The 21,768-nt window shown below is 37.7% G+C and overlaps 1 protein-coding gene across 3 annotated transcripts in view; it reads left to right on the top strand.

Moving 5' to 3' along the window:
- Window positions 1–21,768, top strand: part of sipa1l1 (signal-induced proliferation-associated 1 like 1) — an 87,042-nt gene that overhangs the window by 11,620 nt on the left and 53,654 nt on the right. For 2 of the 3 annotated variants that reach the window (XM_028439325.1, XM_028439326.1), the window contains exon 2: window positions 19,487–19,540. The exons of the other annotated variant lie outside the window; for it this stretch is intronic. The gene's annotated coding sequence lies outside the window, so the exon portion shown is untranslated. The remainder of the gene's footprint in view (window positions 1–19,486; window positions 19,541–21,768) is intronic. 3 annotated transcript variants of the gene reach the window in all.

The raw sequence follows: 21,768 nt of genomic DNA, 5'->3' as shown, positions 1-21,768 counted from the left end.
TATCAGATTTGATCTGTCAAAAACGTCACAACAACCTTAGAACACATCAGGCAACATTTAAGTGGACACACGATAGGAGGTAATGGTGGTGGTCTTGGGACTCTTTTTTTTCTCAAAATAATCCAGATTAAAAAAGAGAAGGATTTTGGCTCTTTACGCCTGCTTCCTTCTTCCTACTTTCCAGGGTTCTCGCCAGCGCTGTTGAGCGTAGGGACCCCCAATAGCTATCTATCCACTGTTGATAGCTTACTGGACCAGAGCAGAGGCTAAGCATAGCCGTGAACTGTGTGAATCATGGAGAAAAAAGGGGAAAAAATATCAATATTTTAAATATTAAAAAAAAAAAAAAACCTATAGAATAACTGATTATCTAAAGAAAAATATGTATGCAGTGAATATATACCGTACTACCAATTTGGTCACACCGCTGCTGTGAGGGATCTAAGAAAAATAATAATTCATTAAGCTGACAACACTGATGTGGGAGTGACAGCTCTAACAAACAGCACTATGTTAAACAAGTTCTGATGAATTACGGCCAGGCCCACGGAACGTCTCCGCGCCAAAATAGCCGTACCACGTTCCCAAGAATTCAGTGAAATTACTCGATATATTACCAGAAAAGTAGTGTCCGAGAGACATCCGCTCATAGAAAATCCATGTCATATTATAGCCCAATTCATTCAAGATGTCGATAGCGGAAGTGGGGCAGCGGTGTTTTATTCAAAAAGCGAAAACCAGACCAGTGTTGTTTACGCACTGAGTGAGGATATATTGCTGTTCCCTCTGAATATACAGACCTGTTCTGTTGGCACTAAAAGATTGTTTTCTTATTTGACATTTGAGAATAATCACAACCCTATTTTGTGATTGTTTCAAACTACATTTGAGGTAAATTTCGACTGTGTTTTGTGGCTCTTGGTTGCATCAATAACTCCTGCTATGTTATTGAAGAGGGTTTATAATCTAAATTTCTAGCCCTGTGTTATCAAACCAATGTGCATCATGATGAGTTAAAATGTGTTTAAGATGAATACCTTTTCTCAAATGTTCTTGGCTTGTACTCTCTGAAGCTCTTCAATGACATTACTCCAACATCAGTGCAAGGCTGTAAAGCTTATTTTCAACTTGTATTGGAGCATTGCTAAAATTCATGCCAACTGGCTTGCCATCTGTTTTCAAGCAGAAAGAGCGCTCAGATTTCTGTCCTGCTTGATGACTAACTAAATGGATGCTGTCACTGTCGGCTGCCTGGGCTGATAATAGTGACATAAGTGCAGCACTGACCCACTTGGGTTTACTCATTGTTGCTGTTTTTCTTCCTCCAGTTGACTGCATGTGCTCACAGCTGGAAATTTATTCTGGATTCCATCCATCCATTTTCATACCCGCTTATTCCCATTTAACAGGGTCACGGGGGTCTGCCGGTGCCAATCTCCGGCTCTCATAGGGCGCTGGGCGGGGGTACACCCTGGACAGGGCGCCAGTCTTATTCTGGATTGAAATTTGATTTTGGGCCAAAACTGTAATGTCTTTACTTGACTTTAACATTTGACTTTGTGTAATATAATTTAATTATGATAATTATGATAATACCAGAACTTGTTTCCACATTTTGACAGTTTCAGATGAGTGTTTTAGCTGTTGGTAATGCTGATTATTAAGCTGGAATACTTTGACAAATCATCAAATCTGTAACCAATGTGTTCTCCAAGGAGCCGGCCAGCTGTTCACTATGGTATCATTAGTGTAAGTTCTACATTTGCATTTTGAACATGATGGATTAGCTGTAGTATTTTATACTTTTACACTGACAAAAGAAATACGCCAAATTTTAAAACTGACAAAAAGTCCTTTTTGTGAAAAGTGTTGATGCTCTGGTCTTAATTTCAATAAACATAGCAAACAGGATAGCTTAAGTTAAAGAGAATAAAAAGGCTTAAAAAAAGGCTCTTGATTTTATATGTATATGTGTGTTTAACAAATAAATGATTAATATCAAGTCTTGAATATTTAAGTTGAAGGTAGTGATTTATATGTTACTTTGGTAACACTGAAACCAAGTTAGTTACTGACATCTGTAGGGAGATGGATGATGACAGAAAAATCTGACCAAAACAAGAAAAGTAGTAATGGAAATATGTCTTGTACTACTGTGAACGATGGTTAGGCACATTTTGCACATGATATAACATCAGTGAGATAATTTTTATGTGCCTAGAATGGACACTTTGAATTTTAATTGGTGACAGGACACATGGTGATGAGCTGTCTTCTGACTGGTTCCTTGCTTTTAAAATGTTTCCTGAGCTTTAAAGACCCTTTCTTGTTTTGTTTGGTGTTGCTTGGCAACACATGACAGTCAGAAAAGACTTTATAGTGCTTTTCAAGACAATATCGGTCAAAGCTGTGTTTCAGAAGCACCCGGGCTTATTTTGGTTTGAATAGGTTCACCAGTCCAATAGGGTACGTTCACACTAAAGAATCCAGGGGTTAAAACACACAAGATTTGTTTGGCTAGACAGTCTGCCTCGTTTGGAGTGTAAACGAGAAAATAATATCTTTAGCAGATCAAGGAAGCCAATTCTAGAGTGATCGCATGACGAAAGCCAATCAGAGTCTTTGTTGAAGATTACGTCAGGCTGCCAACAAGGTCTGTTCACCCATTCAACCATGGAGTAGAAGCTGTGTGTGACCACCTGGAGCTGTATGACATGGCCAGGGACCGGACAAGGAAGGATTTGGCGTGGAAGAGAAGGTGGTAGTAGCAGGTAAAAGTTCTCTGTAGTTTTCATCTTTGAAAGACAACACAGCTAGGATAGCATTAGCTGCCAATCACACCGGCTTTTTTCGCTGGTGGTTTATGTTTGTGAGAGGAGAAAAAGGAGCATAACTCCTTGCTTCAGCAGGCAGTGAAACTCACCGAGTTGGATGTGTCGCTGGTGGGCGGTGCTTTGCTTCAGACGTGCGTGTGAAGCAAATTGGGGACATTTTTTGGTCCTGCGGACCCTGCGGTACATTTCCGGTGGTAGATGCGTCCGGTGTCGCAGAAGACGCATTCGGTGTGAATGCTGCAACGAGAGTCTTTGAGCAAGCCTCTGAACCCTCAAGATATTTGCCCAAGTGTTTGGTAATTGTACTCTGGTGTGCCAAACACAAGATCGGTTTTAAATCAAAACATTTGCAAAAGGCAAACATCACACATTACAAACCATACACTGTATGTAGGGCCTCCGTTTTGGGGTATATCCATTTTTGTTTTATTGGCTTTCCCTAATTTGATGTAACTACCAACATACTAAATGTTGCAAGATCATGCCAAAATACTAGATAGGAGTTATTTTGTTAAATTTTGTCAATTCTATTTTTCGATGCTTCAGAAGTTGAAATGGTAAACTCAAATTTTGCACATACCACCAAGCAGTGCAATATACTCTATCAGTCAAAGGTTTATCTAAGCCTTTGACCGGTAATGTCTGACAAGTCTGTTTGTTTGTCTTTCAAATGCACTTGGTTTATTTGAATTGGATTGAAACAAAGACTGTCAGTTGCTCACTGTGGACAGCTAAGTTTAACCAGGCATGCTAGAGTGAGGTTTACAACATGGAAGTCAACCAATTAATATCAACAAAATAGTATTTTTTAAAAGGAAAATAGTTATTCTGCTCAAAGATTGACCAATTCAATCTTTTTAACTAGAATAAAGATTGTGGACATTGTTAATGCTGTCTTGTCAATCAGAAGAAATGTTGAAAAAAAAGCAGTTCATGGAGGCATAAACTGGTGTCGTCTTTTTTTTCTAAAGTGCAAAATGTATTTATTGAAGTAAATTGAGAAGAAGGAAAATAAGGGCAAACAGGATCAATGTTTTTGTTGCATTTATTGTGATGATCTTAACACCTTCTCTGACTGTGATCTTTATTAAAGGATTAGTCCTCCTTTAAACAGACCAGTGGAGTTTGCTTTTAAACCTGTGAAAATCTGAGCTGTTTGGCCCAGATTTTGAAAATATGGCCTGCAGGTGGAGGAAGCAAAATTAAAAACAGGAAAGTAGAATATCATGATCCTGTCCTCACTGAAACTCCTCTGCGTTGGAGTGTTTTGGCGTGCTAGGTGATGGCCTTGCATGCCAGAGTGGGATTTCCATTCTTTGGCCTTAATGAAGTTCAGATTTCGAATGTTGTAGGAGGGAAGCCTTAAATATTTGGTGAAAAAAAAAATGCATCTTTTTTCCTAGGTTTATCCCATGGCAGTTTCAACTGTTGCCCTAGTATGTTCTGGTACTGAAAGAATGTATGAGAAAGCTGTGTACACTATAGGAATGACTTCATCATTTTGGGCTTCGTCTAAGCTAAACATTGTATTGGAAAACAATGAAATCAGTGTCCCCCACCACCTCGTAAACCCCTCCCACTGTTTGTCCTTGTCGCTGAGGTGTGCTTTTACCTTTTTGTTTACTAAGGTAAATTATTTACTCAGGGCTGAACATGTTAATGATTATTTCACAGACACGAATAAAAGTTATGTGCTGCGCAATAAGACAGATTTTCTAGCAAAAACTTCTGCTCTGCAAATGCATTTGTTATGGAAAGTAATGTAAAGTTCTTCTGTGTGAGAAAAGTCACTTTTACTTACTAACTGAAGCCACATGTTTGAACTGCCGTCATAACCAACTTTTACACTTACGGTGTGAGTTTAGGGCCTCTGTGTGAAACAGAAATGGCACTATTGTTATTGTAATTATTTTGTTTTTTGTTTTTTATTTAAGCCAAGCAAAAAATACCATATGACAGGGAATATACCCTCATATGCATGGTTTGAGACAATATCCCACTTTTACACACTATTTAATCCCCCACGTTAAACCATGTGGACAATTCTTGAAAATCTCGAAACATCACAAAAGTCCATAATACATTTTGCCATAAAACGGAAGGCCTAATATCAAGCCAGTTTAGCCAATGGATGGACGTAAAATCTCGCTTATCTTGCGTGATTTCAGCACGTTTTTGGGCACATAGAAATGAATAAATTTAACTCAATTAACCGTATTAACCCTGTTGGAAATCATTTGGAAAGGTTAATAGCCAGCAATGATAAGATCAGGTAAAAACTGAAGCTAAATGGAAATGGTAAACGAATGCAGAAATGGGTGAACTGTAAAAGTGAATAGGGGAAATTTTTAAATAATTGCAGTGTCAGTCAAAAGTAAAGATGACCTGAAAAGCATAATGACACAAACAACTCAGCCTCATATCACATTTACTAAATAATGTAGTCTTTGGTTATCAGATCAATAATGCCATGGCACAAAGAAAACTCCACAACATTACATGAAAAATCTTGCTCTTTCAGGCCAATTATGCCATGTATTACTCAGTTTGATTTAATTTTCCTTTTATTCAGCATGCTCTCATTTTGCACAAATATTTTATAATTTAGTTCTGAATGTACAAAGGAAGCCTCTTGGATAAGGATGTTAATTACCTTCAACTACTTTAACTAAATCTTTTTAGTTAGTGGTAGATATCTTCTGGGAAGATACTTTGCCCTTGGCCCGTTGATGTCGGCTCTGTGGATTGATGTCAGACATTCTACTCGTTGCACCTCTAACCCATTCTGTCTTGTCACCCTGTCAGTTTAATTCATCGCATTCTGCTACACGGCTAGATTGCTTGAAATGGGTGATGGTGGTAATTTACCCGACAGCACTTTGACCCAGTGGCGTTCTGACAATGTGAAGCTAATACCTCTGTTGGCTCTTGACGGCAGTGGGAAGGAAACCTTTGAGGGGGGTCAGAGTTTGGACTGTCATTCCTTTTTTCCCCTAATAACTGTAGGTTAGTGACAGTAATGCGTGTTCTGTGTTTACACCGACAAAATGATTCAGATTCAGTAACTTGGAAAATATTTTCAATGGGAAACATGGGAATATCATTGTTTATGATTGTGTGTTTTTCTTCTTTTATTTTGTGGCATTTGTGTTGGAATCTGTATAAAATGCAGGTAATGAACAAAGCTGAATACATTGACCTGCTTCATGCTTTCATGGTGGTGTTTAGTGTTGTACTCAAAACCACACTGTCAGAGACCAAGACTTGCCCAAGACCAGAATGTACCGAGACCAAGACGTCTGGCAGTCAAGACCAAGTCTGAGACAAAAATACATTTAACAGATAAAAACAAGGTGTCTGCTTCTCTTTCAAAGCACAACATGCATAAATCTGAAATCTCAGCAAATCTGTTCAACTAAATTTTTGCAGAGAATAAATCCTTGTATATATTTAAAGGCCACTGATCAGTCCAGAATTATTTAAAATATTTGAAAAGAAAGATGTTTATTTGTCTGATGAACGAGGTAGGGCTGCACGATTATGGCCAAAATGATGACTATTATTTTGATCAATATTGTACTCAGAATTTTTTATCATATTAGAGAAAATGTTTTATTGCACTACTTTTAAACAAACAGTATGTGTACAGTTTACAGTCCAAAATTAAGCTATAAAATATAATAATAATAATAAAAATAATTTTAAAAAATGAACCCAAGAATTTAAATTGTGCCAACGGCTAACTGAATAAATACACTATTAGATAGTGCAGAGTCCGTATTTTAAATGTAAATATTGCCAAAGGTCAGGTTAATTTAAATGAGGCTACCAAAATCGACTAAAATTTGATTTACTGATCAGCCCCAGAATGAGGCCTAAAGAGAGTGATTAGAATGATGAGGACTGCGGTGTTTTCAAAATTGATTGCTTGTAAGTGCTCAAAAGCTGACATTTCATTTGGTTTTCAAATATTTAATTTTTACATTTAGTTGTTGTCAGTCATTTCATTCTGAGACTTCATGTTTTTTGAGGCATTAAAGAACAGACATTTAATCGCACTTTATACATTTTGATTTTAAATGAAGCCAAAATGTCACACTATCCACGCATCCTTCTATTCCATTTCTCTTTTAAGAAAGAACCGAAAAAATATATTCATAAGAAATGAGCACCAAAAAGTGTTTATACTGTACCTGTCGTCTCTGACTATTCACCGTAATGCACAGGCAACTCTAAGTAGAGATGAGTAGAAAGTGCGATGACTCACTCCATAATATGGAAAATTATGTTCAGCTCTACAGCATAAAAAAGACGTGGGACGACTACAACCAACAATGATCGATAACAGAAATAGTCGGCGACTATTTCTGTTGTCAATTTGTCATCGAGGACTAATGCACCCGTAATGCTGATCCATTGACTGCTGTCATAACACTGGAAAGCCTTAACAGCATTTTTACTTTTTCTAAAAAAAAAAAAAAAAGAGTAAAATTTTGTGTAAGATTTAACTTTTTTTCCCTGCCAGAAAATTCTTTAAATTTTTTAAAAACTGAAGTGACTTCGAGGCACTAGAAAGAATGAGAGTCTGATAGGAGACTTGGTAAGCTAATGTTGCCTGGCAACGAGTGCCAGTCTTGGTAACAGTATTTTGTTTCCGAGAAGTAAAAGCGGAATTGCTGATTGATTTAGGAAACACGGTCTAAATCAAATCACCACTTTGAGCTGTGTGCATGTGCAGTGACACTATGAAAAGCTGCAGTTACACCAGAGTTTATTTATATTTATTATTTTGGAAAGGTGCACATTTCAGGAAAAACAGTAACATTCTTGTCTGACTTTTTATTTGGGCATTGTCCTTTCCATGCATGAGATATTTTCTCCTAAAGTATACCTCCAGGTATGAATCTATCTTGAATATCTGCACAAAGTGCATCATTGCTGCACTTTCTTACAGTTCACTACTTCTTGCAAAAAGGAAACGATGCTCTAAAGGGTGAGGAGTGGGGTGGTGGTGGTGGTATGGGCCGTGGCCTGCGGGGGTGCTGCTGTGTTGCATAATCCGGGATGAACCCAGCTGTTGTGCATTGTTGAGCTCATGGGTGCAGGAGAATCAGCCAAGCTGACTGATGTGTCAACCTGCTCCAATTTGGTCAGGTTTGGATTAGCATACAGGTCAGAGAGCAGGTTAACTTCAAAGAACACACAGATCACGTGTAGTCAAAGGTGAAACTTAAAACTACTGCACGACATGAAACCGCAATACAAACATCTCTCTTTTTGGGCACTGTGTTGCCATGGCAGCGCCATTGCTCTCCTATAACAGCTTTGATGATAATGTGGGGTTTCAAGAATGACAATTACAGGCTTTTTGTTCTGCTTTTGATCAAATAATAAGCAAATGTTTTTCCACTTGCATCTGAGAAGAAAGTTTAAAATTAAATTCATCTTGGCAATGACGTGGCCAGTTACTTTTGACTCTTTGTGTTCGTAATCTTTCATTAGAGGCTTTCTGTGCCAGTGCATACATCTTGTTTATAATTCAACAGAAAATTGTGTTTTTCTGGCACTGTCCACTAGCATTAAAATTATAGATTGCTGTTTAACTGTGATAATAGTTCTGTAAGTATAAATTCACTAGATGCTGTGATGCAAACTGCCTAAGAATAACCCCCTTCAACTGCTACAATAATTCTTTACCTGCTATTCTTTTCTTTATTCACAGTTTTCAGTAAAAACAGACTTTTGTTGACTTATTTTGCTCAAACTCAGATTACAAATTTTTTTGAGTGCAGACAATAATTGGTTAACAATCATGACAGACAGTTATTGGTTGTATCTCCTAAAAGTCATTAGTGTAGTCCATGTCCTTTTTTTCTTTGATTGCATCATCCATTAACAGAGGACTGAGTATTGTTCAATTCATGTAAAGCATTACAAGACTACGTCAAGTTTTGAATTTAATTAATAAGATAAAGCTCTGACTATCCAACCTTCATAATTTAATTGCTTATTTCTTGAACGCAAAAAGTCCCACATGCCTTTCTTTAGTCTGGATATGTGAATCAGCAGGAACCCCAAACAAAGCTGAGCAATAGGTCTTTTTTTCTTCCTCTAATGCTCCGTTTGATGTTGTCCAAAGTTCGAAATTTCCCAAGAACCCCCTTGCATACTTTTTCTCATGATGAAATATGATTTTGTTAATCTGCCTTATCGTCTCATGACTGGTGACTTTCTAGATATTGGTCCCTCAACTGCACAAGCCTAATCAATACAAGCTTAGCTTTGTGTTTGCCTGAAAAGCAATGTGGCATTGATAGAAACTACTGATAAATCTTTAAAGTCATGGCTCTTAGGGATAGCTTTTAAAACGCAATTTGAGAATGTCATTCATGTAATTGTTTAAGCTGTTAAACGTTTTGATTCTGAGAAGTTGATGACTTTTTTAAAAGCTAGTTAATCCAACACAGTTTACAGTGGAATGATTTTTATGTTTTTCATCTCACTAAACAAAATCATACACCAAAAACAAATTTTGTCTGCCAATTTGATTCTTATTATTTTTTATTCCTAAAAATCATGTGGAAATTGCGATATGACAAGGAATATACCCTCGCATGTTTGTTTTGGGACAATATCACGCATTTACACAATATCCCTTCCCCGTAAAACAGGTGGGCAAAGAGAAAGAAATGACAACTCTCGTGAAAATTCTGACATAATGACGTGATATGATGGACTCAACTCTCTGCATTGCACTGACCTTTTTTATGACAATAACTGGCATTTAAACATAATTTTACACCATAAAATGGTTGACTTGTGTAGCAAGTTTAGAGACAGACGTCCAATGTTGTGCAAAATCTTGTGTGACGTCACCATGTACATCTTTTGCACATACAGCTGAGAAATATTAATTTAATAACAAGTTCACTCAATTAACTGCAAAGTTTACAAGCCAGTAATGACACATGCATGCAAGTTTCTGTGTCCACCATTACACTGAAACGGACAGAAGTGTCCACTATGAAAGCGAAAGTAAACGGGAGGCATCGCTCTGCTTTAGGACTCACTTTGAACACACTCGGGCTGAATAAACAAAACAAGTGCGCGCACACATACAAACACACACAGACGCCACTTTGAGAGCCAGTAGACTGGGGAAGAAGTCCGATGCTCAGCCGCTTCGCTCCAATCGAGAGACATTTTTGCCATTTGCTCATAGGTTTTCACCTTTGTGCACAAATGTGTGTGAAATAAAGTTGCGTCACGTAAAGCACACAATGAGACTGATAAAACAACGCAACGGAGCGTCTACAGAAAGTTCCATCACAACAATTGCCGATCACATTAATTGCATAAAATACAAAATATCGGCCAATACAATATAGCCGATCAGATCGGTGTAAAACCTAATGTCAATGTCATTATTTAATATATCGGCCGTTGATCTATATATCTTGTATCAGCAGATGCCTAGGATATCAGAAACCCCCAATTGGTATCGGCCCTCAAAATCCCATATTGGTCGGGCTCTACTTCTAAGGCATTGTTTTGGCTTTACTTATTAACATGCTATCCGCTATACTTTTTCCTGCTTTCCAATAGTCATCAAAACAACAACAGGAGATTTAAAAAGACGTGAGGATAATTGTTAAACTCTTACTTGGCATACATGTTGATCCATTTTCTTATTTATTTACAGAAACAGTACAGTGGAAATTATTTCTCTTCATCTTCGTTTAGGACGTGGTATGGTAGCAGCCGGGGTTTAGGGATATTCAAAAGATATGAATTTCAAAAATGTATATATCGATTTGTAATTGTAATTCTTTAGGAAATTTGATTTGTTGGGTTGGTTCCTCGGTTATCCCAACATGTTTCATCTACATCGGATTCAGATTGCGCATTTTATCCAGATTTTTCAAAAAAATAGCGGTGTCCATACATTTAGATCTACTGTAGCGTTGTTAATGTGGATAGAATTTTCTTACAAGTTCTCAAAGTGTGAATGATCATGATACCATAGTGAGGATCACTGATCCAGATTACTACCAATATCTGGCAAAGAGGAGATTTGGTGTTTGCGCTAAATAGTTGTCAGATTAGAACAGCAGGTCACTTATCTTTTGGTATGATATATTTGACAGCAAGGCAACATTTTCTTTACACTTGTGTTGCTCTGCTGTGGTATATAGCAGTTAAAAGTGGTCTAAGAAAAGAAGAGTGGTGAACCGGTCACAAGGTCATTGGGTGGAAAAGCTTATTGTTGCACTTTGGGAGCCAACACTTGCCCTTTTCAACAATTGGGTCACCAACCCAGTGCCACTTAATAGCCTGTGCGGTTTTGCACAGTCGGCAAACATTTTGTTGGTAGTCTGTCTTACAAAAAGATTACAGGCTGTCAGCTGTCAGATCACTATACAGTGCAGTGGTGTGTGTCTTTCTTCTATCCTTTTATTTTTTAAAATGTTTTCTTCTATCCTAAAATGCATCATTGTGTCTACTAGGACTGCTAGTCCACATTAAAAAAAAAGCCACAGCTTTTGTTAGAAAGGGAAAGTGTCCAAGAACATTGCAAAACTACAGGAGAGGAAAAAACCTAAATTACCAAGGAGGCATTGAGAGGGAGAGGGTGGAATCTCCATGGTGTTGTAGCTCTATGGCTGTGATCCTGTCGCTGCTGTTGTTTATGGTGTGAACGTGAGTATTTAGGTGAATAGACGGACATTGGCCACGTTTACATGGGAGCTTTAATTCCTCTTTAATTCAAAATATAAGTTAATTCCTCGTTAAACTGACCCTGTAAACACTGTCAAAAATGCTAATTTAATTCTGAATGAAACTTAAATCTGAATTAGGTGGCTGGTTTATTCGGTTTTAATTCCGGATTAAATAATTCCTCTTTTTTGTAAATGCTTAATTCCGCTTTAAGTTAATTCCGGTCATTCTGCGCATGCGCGGCCAGCTGAGACTATTTATTTAACAAGAGCCTTAAAAGACATGGATATAATGAAAAGAGTGGATGAATGGAGGCATTAACATGCGGACATGGACACATGGACTTATTACACACATGGACCATGGCAAACGGAACATCTTCATCCGGGCATGGAGTGTTATGTCTTTGTTATAAATACTTGACAGGACAACTACTAGAGCTTCACTAATGATGCGCAGATCAGTATAAAGTTATTTATTGGAGGTAGAGCAGCTGTTGCATTAACCGCTGGTTTTGATTGACCAAAGTACGGACTTCTATCTCAGTTCTTTGCTGCTCTATCTCTCTTCTGCTCCTTGGAGCAAAGCAAAACCCTGTGTTATTGTCGAGCTGCTACTTTAAAACTACAATCAAATTAACAGTTTTCATGTGGTCTTCTTTGTTGTAGCCAAAAAGAAAAGGTTTGTTGTATTTTTTTCCCGATTAGACGTGAATACGTCTCGTTTGCTCCCTCTCCAATCAGAACCCTTCCCAACCCCCAGACCTAAAGCGAAATTGAATAAAGCCAAATAAACCATTTTTTATGTAAACCTCAATTGGGAATTACTATTTAAATATAAACATGATGCAGAACACTTTAATTCGAATAATTTAATTCGGAATAAGATGTCTGAATTAAAAAACATCATGTACCGTGGTCATTGAGGGAAAAAAAATGTAAAGCATGTTTTAGTTGTCAAGCCTTAGTAAAGGTTTACGACTTTGGACGTTGCGAAGGCTTGCACTCCACAGAAGCTTTGAGCTTTAATGAAAAATGCTTGCACAACAATTAAATGTTAATGTCTTCCAAAGCCTGCATCAGGTGCCAGTGTGTATTTTTGACACTGCATGGACACACTTCACATTCCTGAATCTTTGATAACAGCACTTCCTCACAAAACAGTGCAAACACTCATCGACTGGAGGGAGGAGCTTTTTCCTGCTGAACTTGTGAACTCAAAATAAAACTTCTTAATGTTTTGTCTAACTTCGATATTTTTAATGTAGCACTTCCTTTGGTTTTTGAGGTGTTTTGATAAAAAGTACTTTTTTTTTAATACAGCAAAAAAGAAAGTAACACTAAAGAAATGTATCGCTTTTTTCTCAAAGAATAAAAAAGATCTCAAGTGTGTAGTAGTACTCAACTGTAGTGCTGCCCTAGTGGCCACGTTTTCCTTGTAGAAGCAAGCTTCTGATTTTAATGGAACTATCCTGGTTAATAAGTAGGGGTGGGAACCTCTGGGTACCTCACGATACGATACGCGATACAAAGCTCACGATAATGATTATCTTGGTGATATGACAATACTGCGATTATCAATATATTGGTCAGAAATCAATCTATGATAATCTATGACATAAGAAAAAAAAGATTAAGTGAAAAAATAAACTTTTTTTTAAAAGCAGAAAAAGTTTTGAAAATAAAATAAATCTTACATCCAAACAAAAAAAAAAAAATATATATTTTATTTTTTAAATTGATACTTAGCGCGAGCATATCAATAATCGATCGTGCGAAAAAATATTGCGATATATCGCCGTAACGAGATATTGTTACACTCCTATAAATAAGTGTGAAAGGGGGAAAATACCTTAGTGCCTCTAGTTCACTGTGATTTTGTCAGGAATATAAAACAACATAAAATGTTCTCCTTTTCAAACAATCTATTTTAGTTTGAAAATGAATCCTTGTAAATTTACTGGACTGAATTGACCGAATTGCTTTTTCAGTTGTTAAAATCTTTTCCCATCTCTTGCAGCATGATTGAACTAATATCCATAACTAACAGCTGTTCTCTAAGCTCACTAAGTTCTTCCTCTAGACTGATTTTCTTTAGGTCTGGTATAATTCAGTGCCAGATTTAGGATCTGCTACTTTGCTTTCACCTCCTTTGCCACGTTTCTGTAATTCACATCTGTCTAACGCTAATTGCCAGAGATTCCTTTTACACATATTTCCCTTCATTCTTTTTCCTCTTCTTTTATGTAACTTGTTATATTATGTGGCTAAAACGATAGGCAATACACTGTGATTGCTCAAAGCTATCTTTTAATTGCTACATAGGTCAAATACAAAAGTATCATCAACTTGCTTACCTAATGACTGTTTCCATGGCAATAGTAGAGATGGGCTCTTGTGGGTTTTGGGTGACTACTTTCTGGCAGCTCAATTCCTAACAAGTGAGCTCGGCCTTTCAATTTTCACAATGGATGTCTGTGCCTGCTAATTGTACTCCTGCCAGTTTTACAGACTAGAAAGCAGCAGCTAGAGTCCAGTGTAATCCAGGCTATGGTTTCTGAATACGGTTTACCAACAAATGCATTTGATTCAGTGAATTCGCCAGTGCCGATTCCCCCCCAAATTCCTTCACAGTGTGGGAGAGAAAAACTGAGCCATAAGTCTCCATGACGGAGGAATGTGAAGAGCTAGCAGGTGATAGTTGCTTGGCCACAAAAGTGAAGATGGATTGAAATGTGTTGAAAGAGAAGATTTGTGGCAAAAGAATAAAGTAGCACATGGCTGCTTAACAGAGACTTTGAAGTAGCTGTGAAACGACATCCACAGAATATTAGCTTCTCGGCACGGTTCTGCAGGTAGTCCAAACTTTGGAAGACACCTTCACTGGGTTTCAAAGAGATTTCCTTCTTGCTTACTTCTGTTTCCAACAGCCTTTCTTTCCCACAATACGATGACTCCTACTCCAACTATAAGGCATTTTACCCTTCTTCCTTCATCTTCCTTTTTCTTCTCCTTCTTTCTTCTTCTTCCTTCTCCTTCTTCTTTTTCCTTCTTCTTCTTCTTCAAGAATGGATGTTGCAATACGATACGTATCGCAATACTTGGACCACAATACGATATTATCGCGATATTCTAGCCAGTTAATATCAAATTAAACGTAGAGATGAAAAATCAAGTTGCTGTATATGTTCATCAGAAGATATTGATCATTCAGAGGACAAATTGAGTCAACTATTTGCTTCAAAACATCCTATTTATTGTTAGTGTTTTTGCACATTTTCACTGAAAAAAAGAATCATCATAAAATAAAGTGCATCAAATAACCATTGCAACACATTGAAAGCATTGTAATCACCACTGAAATATTGTACATATACACAAAAATATTGATTGAATATAAGAAAAAAAAAAAAATTAAAAATCGATTTTTTTAAATAAAAAAGAAATTGGCATCCAAAAAATCGCGATATATCGTGAAATCAATTTTTTTCACACCCCTAGGCCCATGCCAGATTGCCTTAGCTCAGGGTTGCTCAAAAAATTAGTAATATTTTTAAAAAGTCGATCTAAACCAAATTTTCAACATGGCAGCGCACAGGCTCAAAATAGGTAAAGTAGTCCCATTTTTAAAAGTTAATAAAACAAATATGGTGCAAAATAATTGTGGGAAATGCAGGATTGTAATGGAAACTACTACGTGGTGCGCCTGAGTATGTAAGCTCGGTGCGCCTGAGTATGTAAGCTCTGAGGAGAGTGGACAGTCCGTTCGGAGTCCTCTCGAGTATGTTTGAGCCTTAAGTGTAGCTACAGGTGACATTTTTATGTGCTAATTAGCTCAGTGACACAAAGGGTGTTCTGTTATGAAATAGTTGTTGATCAATTATTGGTATATGTTTGACTCATTTAGTTATTGACTAATTATTACAGCTTTAGAATTCTTATAATGTGATGGAAGAAGTTTTAAATGGATGTACCACAGAGTCGTCTCTTGCTAATTAACTCAGTGACATAGGGCATTTCCTCTTCTGCCAGAAATGTAGTTCAAGCCTCAACTGATGTAAAATTCACATTAGAGTGCCATCTTTTTAGTTTTTTACATATATATCTTCATTCTTCCGACACTGTGTGTGTTGCTCAGAATTGCTTAAATTTGTCTAAAATTGCCAGTTCCCGACCATTGCTGTGCAGCATCTATGATTTTATACTGGTGTAGTGCTGGTTTTAGTTTGGTCTTGTTGTACATTGAGCATCATCATGTTAGAACTAGATCATAGGCATAGTTAGAGTGGTTACATAAAAAGTACTGAAAAGGTGCTCATTACTCTTTCAGTTCAAAGGATTTTTCTGAAAAGAGGTGGCAATGTAAAGGTGCACAGAAAAAATGTGAATGAAATCTAAGAGCTGCATTAGATGAATTACCAAGTTGTGCGTGTGTGTGTGTTTTCTGTTTACTCACATTTCAAGAAGCCAATGCCAAAGGTCCTACTTCTTTGTTCTAAACTCAGTATCTTTTGACTGGTAGTTTTTGACTGATGTAGCCCATACTACTGGTTTTCACATTTCTAAAAAGGTTTGGTCTGGACGCAGAAATTGAACTTTCTTTTCCAGACGTGCTTGATTGTTTCTCGACTTTCTTGCTCGGCCAGACATCTGGACATTTCCTGTTTTTACGACCTGCAATTTAAGCTTCAAATCTGCCTGAATCAAGAATCCCACAGCATGATTTGTATCTTAAGGCTGTCTCCTTAAACAAAGCCAGCCAGAGTGCACATTCTCTGAGACCATTGGCTGTATTAGTCATACTTGGAATTTGTCAAACGCAAGTGCTACGACTACAACAGAAATATGTTTTCTTTGAACCATGAGGTATTTGATTGTTTATCCATTACATTTTTAAGTTTGCTTAATTGTACAAGGATGGCATCATGTTAAAAGGCAGGGAAATGTCAAAAGTAAACCTCAGAATATTATCATAAGGAATTAGTACATGTGAGATGATATAGTTTAAGTTGTAATTCTGAGCATTGCTATAATGCATTAGGATTGGGCTGTTCAGTTTGGTGCTTTAACATAAATACTTGCTTTTTTTTAGATACATTTTCACACCTTCATTCTTCCAGCCAGCTGACCTGTGATTCTTCAACACAGGTTGGTAAATAGCAGTTTTATGTATCAGACACGCATCAGGAATTATTCCTCTCTGTTGCTTCCCAAGTTTGTCAGTTCGTAAAGTACCTTTGCCACGCGTGGGCTGATGTCCAATAAACAGATCACACTAGTCTGAGCCAACACGCACAGATCATTGCATTCTGTCCGCAAGGAAAGATAAGATTCTGTCTGAAGACTCTGAGCACAAACAGAGGTTTGGCTACATAGTTGACTTGTGCTTCAGTTATTTTTGTTCATTTACAAACTAAACAACTGTGGGTTGTAGCAAATGGAGTGAGTGAGTGTGTGTGTGTGTGTGTGTACCATGCAACCAAGTGCATGTGTTCCAGTTTGCACAGAGAAGAATGACTGACATGATCACCATTAGCAGGCCTCATTAGGTTGGATGACTGCCCACTTAAACAGACCATGAGTTCCAGGGACGCACTGAAATCCTGGCATATGAAAAGATGGCAGTGCTCACAAGAAGTTTAGTCAGATAGAGACCAAATAAAGATAAAGAACAATTTGCACAGTTTAAAGGAAAACAAGCAGCAATACAATTTCCAACAGTTGATAATGTAGCTTGTTGTTACTGAATTGGTTTCAGTCATATATTTGGTCACAATTAAGAATGGCTATTATAGAGACTAAGTTGTATGATAAATCATAAATCATAGAACCTTGTAGTTTCTGTCGGCTCTTTGATCGACTGTTGTGTTCGTCAGCTAAGAATGGCTCCAACCAATCAGTGAAATTATTTTTTACAAGAAAAATTTGTAGTGTAGATACACTGATTGTTTGCTCGACATTGTTGTGAATGTTTCGTGCATTTCATAGTGGGATGTGGAGTCCTGTAGGCGGTTGCATAGAAGTGTTTTTACTTCAATATTACTCTGATTTCTGGGTTCATGAAGTAAATTAAGGAAAAAACACTTCAATGCAACCGCCTACAGGACTCCACATCCCACTATGAAATGCACAAAACTTCTACGACAATGCCAAAAAGAGATTTTACAGTGAAAATCGAAAAGGTTAATAAAGGTTATCTTTATCTTAAAAACAAACATTTGAGACATTTCCAAGCTTGCCTTTTCCATCTTTTCTTTTCTCTTAAATTTATTGAGCTATGAAGCCTACATGCTTACATACATTGATCAAGGCAATTGAATTTTTGACAGAAATGTCACCAAATAGAGAATTATGTCATGATGTCAATATTTTGGCTAATCATTTTGTGTTGCTAAACACTTTTTTTTTAAATACAAAAAGACCTTCGCTCATTGTCAGTCTGAATGAATGGTAAGTCCACTAGCGTGATGAAATAGTAAATACTTGTATATCTTGCACTTGTTACTTTTTACCACTTAGTCAGGTCTTTTTTCTTGTGTGTGTTACTGTGTTTGCCTTTTGGCAGTGTACTTTCAGTTCAGCTGTAAATCAGATTAAGCCTAGACCACATAGCATGTGTTTGTAATACCTGTCAAAACAAATGGTCAAGAGATAGCATTTGTGGTTTGTAACAGCCATGGCTGTTGAAGTTGGAGTTGTTTATTGCATTGATTAGAAATGCAAACAAACGTGGTATTGGAGTTGAAACATCTCTTTCACACATTGGTGAATAACTAAATCACATGAACGTGGATTTTGTAAATTAGACTTTTTAACAAACACTGAGGTTTGCAGTTAAATGCATCCATATTTAAAGTAAGGTCGATTTTTTTTTTTTTTTTGAGTGCAAAGCTGAGTTTTTATATTCCCACACTCTTACAAAATCACTTCCCCTGTCCTTGAAACCTCACAGACTGGCAGACAGAAGAGTAAGCTGACAACATTGTTTTTTAATCTAATCTTTTGGCTTTATTTTCTGTAAATAGCTGGCTCAGGTAACACTTGAACCTTATTTTAATTTTAACCCACTGCGTGCGTGTGCGTGTGCGTGCGTGTGTGGCGCGCATATCTCCCTGATGCAGTGTCTGAACAACCTACATTTTTTAGCAGCTTGCACACAGCCTTAGTTTTTGAATCCATTATTTTGGACTTATTGAGTAGAGCCAGGTTTATTTATCAAAGTGCAACTGTAAGCCATTGACTTCTAAATAAGCTATATTAAAGGTATTGTAGACGATGTTTAGCTTCCGGGTGGATCATCAAGACTATTGGTCCTCCTAATTGTCAATCATGTTTACGAAAGGCCTTCTTATGTGCTCGTGCTCGTGCCCGGTGTGCACCGGGTCCTTTGAAAATGGATTTTCACTTACCGGTGGCGAGTCTGACATAGTGGGAAAAGTGCAAATCTTTTGTAAGGTAAGCTTGTATGACCGATGTCCATACCAACTTGTAAACAGAGCTGTGCACGAGGAAAACGGGGCTCGTGCACGCTCTCCCGCACACGTCAAAATGTGGAGAGGGCGTTTCTTTTTTAAACATCGTCCACAATACCTTTAAGGGTAGTTGCAGATTAATTCTATCTGGTAAAGGCACCATCAGACCATGTGCAGGATAAAACACATTTGAAAAATGATTGAACACTACAGTGTTTGAGTAATGCATTTTTGAGGCTCGCAGTTTTTTTAATGATGCTGCAGCTATCAGCACAGTGATTTAGTGGGTTCATGTTTTTTTTTCTTAGTGCACTGTAGTTTTCCATCAACATCAGACTGTGCTAGGGACTTTGCTGCACTTATAACAGCAGTTTGTAATAAACCCTCCACTTAAACCTGACAATAATGTTTACTTCTACATTTTTATGCCACTTTTTTGATTAAATCCTTTTTTTCCTTTCAGGTTCACCCAAAAGATTTGAAGTTCATTGGCTGTAATGTGAAACTTCAATCATTTGTAAGTAAAACAGCAGTTTTTCCTGTTATTCCTATATCAATTTGTTGTCATAAAAAAACACAGCTCAAAACTTGCTTAGCCTGTTCGGGGTCATGTAGCACTAAAGCCCAACATGGTTTATGCCAGTGTTACACCCTGCTTGCTAAGGGAGAACATGCAAATGGCACACAGGAAGCCACAGACCATCACTGCTCCACATGATGTTTCTCTCATTCCTTTACAGTTTTCATTATAACACTGGGTTTTACTAGCGTTATAACAAATTATCCCTAAATGAATGTTTTAAATGATAATTTATTCTAAGTATTTTTATAATGTCCTTCTTTGGTTAAAGCAGAACTATGTAACTTTCCCTAAAGGTCCCTTTTAGTTATGTTACTGTCGTAAACACTCTGCACCCCCGAGGCAGCAGCTCCTCCCTGCCGCTACAGTGAGACGGGCAGCGGGAGGCCTACATTCTGAGTGAACTCAAACTTTAGTAATTCTATATGTTGAACATTTATACCATAAAAGCAGTGCTGTTTATGATAACTGATCAGCCAGTTGTCTCCCCTGTTTATCGGATTTTATCGGACTGCATCTAAAATCTCCGATATATATTATATTATATTCATTCAAGTGTAGAACACTGTAGATATTGTAAGGTTTTTATTACCTCTACCTTGCCAGGTCTTTGATGATCAACTTCAAGGAAAGATAACATGACTATTTCTAATTATCTTTTATTCTAAGTTAGTCACAATTAAAATCTTACAACCAACCAGCCCCTACACACACGCAGGTGGTAGGAAGCTGGGATAATTCTGGACCGAAGACAGCATGCTGCTCTCCATGCTGCCAGTTAACATGCTCTGGGAAGACTCAATACCAACTTCAAGCAGTACAGATACCTTCTTGGATTTTTCACCCCCGAACCCCAGCATGTTGCTGGCGATTGGCTGGCGATGTTCACACTTGCCCTTTGGCTTACCATCATGTAAATCAGGGTGTAGATACAGCAAGCCCCCCAAAGCAACACAAAAGAACAATGGAATGCTACATTTCTCATGTGATACAGTCAAGTCTCAGAACTGGGAACTAATATCCAAGTAAATATTCTTCAATATTATGTTGAAGGTTTAAATGTATGTAACCAATTGGTTAATAATAATTGGGTCAGTTTTTCCTCATACCTACCTTTGTTGACTATTGTTCTCTGTTTGAGTAACATCACTTGATCAAGCCTTTTCTAACATTCCACACTACAAAATGAGTAATAGAAGTATGTATGATTTGTGCTGATATCGTATTGGATCGATATTGGTATTGGCCAATATGCAAGGCTGCAATATTGGCATCGTATTGGAAGTGAAAAAGTTGTATCGGGACATCCTTAGTAATGACGTCACTGGAGTGATGAAGTGATGGAGTGACCAAAAAGCACCACTGTGTTCAAGCAACTCATCACGGGCGATTGAAGTGACTGCAGTCGCTACAGTCACGTTTGGTTTGGAAACACCTTGAGTGTGTATTGGGCTGTCGTGAAGCAGTACTGTCTTGTTGCGAGAACAATAACAGAGCTACGAGACTGGTACCGGTCCGGAAGCAGGGAAAGTTGTAAGTGTGGTTTTCTGGCCAGAGACAGCAGGGGGAATGTAAGACCCCCCTGTCACCCCATAAACACTTGTATTACCCTCAGAGGGACTACGAGAAGGATTTATTAAGGTGAAAAATTACCTAGTTCTGCTTTAATACCTTTCAGAAATTGTATTTATTTTCTAAAGCACTAGATGAGTTGAAGCCACCTGCTTAAAGTCAAGGGTTGCAGTGTACAGACTATGGACAGATGGTCTGTCTAGTAACTACTAATGAAGCTCGATTGTGCAAAGCAAATAAGAACATCTACAGTTGCTGATGTCCAAGAAGCGTAAATGTGACAACAACTCAATATGTCGAACCTGGGCCATGTGACGAGGAAAAAAAAGATTTATTTACTTGGATATAAAAAAAACTTGTGGGTAGGCAGACCCAGTCATCTTGCTGTTTGAAACGGAATGTTTTGTTCCAGGAAACGCTTTGCCTTTCTCTCTGTGTATTTCTTTTCCTCTCTCACCTCTTTTTTTTTTCCCTCTCTCACCTCCTCCCCCAGCCTGCTAGGCTGCTTCCCTCCCACACACACACACACGCACACACACGCACACACACACGCGCACACATAATAGATACAACACTTGCAAAAGCATGAGGGG

This window comes from Gouania willdenowi, chromosome 24, assembly GCF_900634775.1.
Source record: "Gouania willdenowi chromosome 24, fGouWil2.1, whole genome shotgun sequence".
NCBI lineage: Eukaryota > Metazoa > Chordata > Actinopteri > Blenniiformes > Gobiesocidae > Gouania > Gouania willdenowi.
This window is presented reverse-complemented; position numbering and strand designations above follow the sequence as displayed.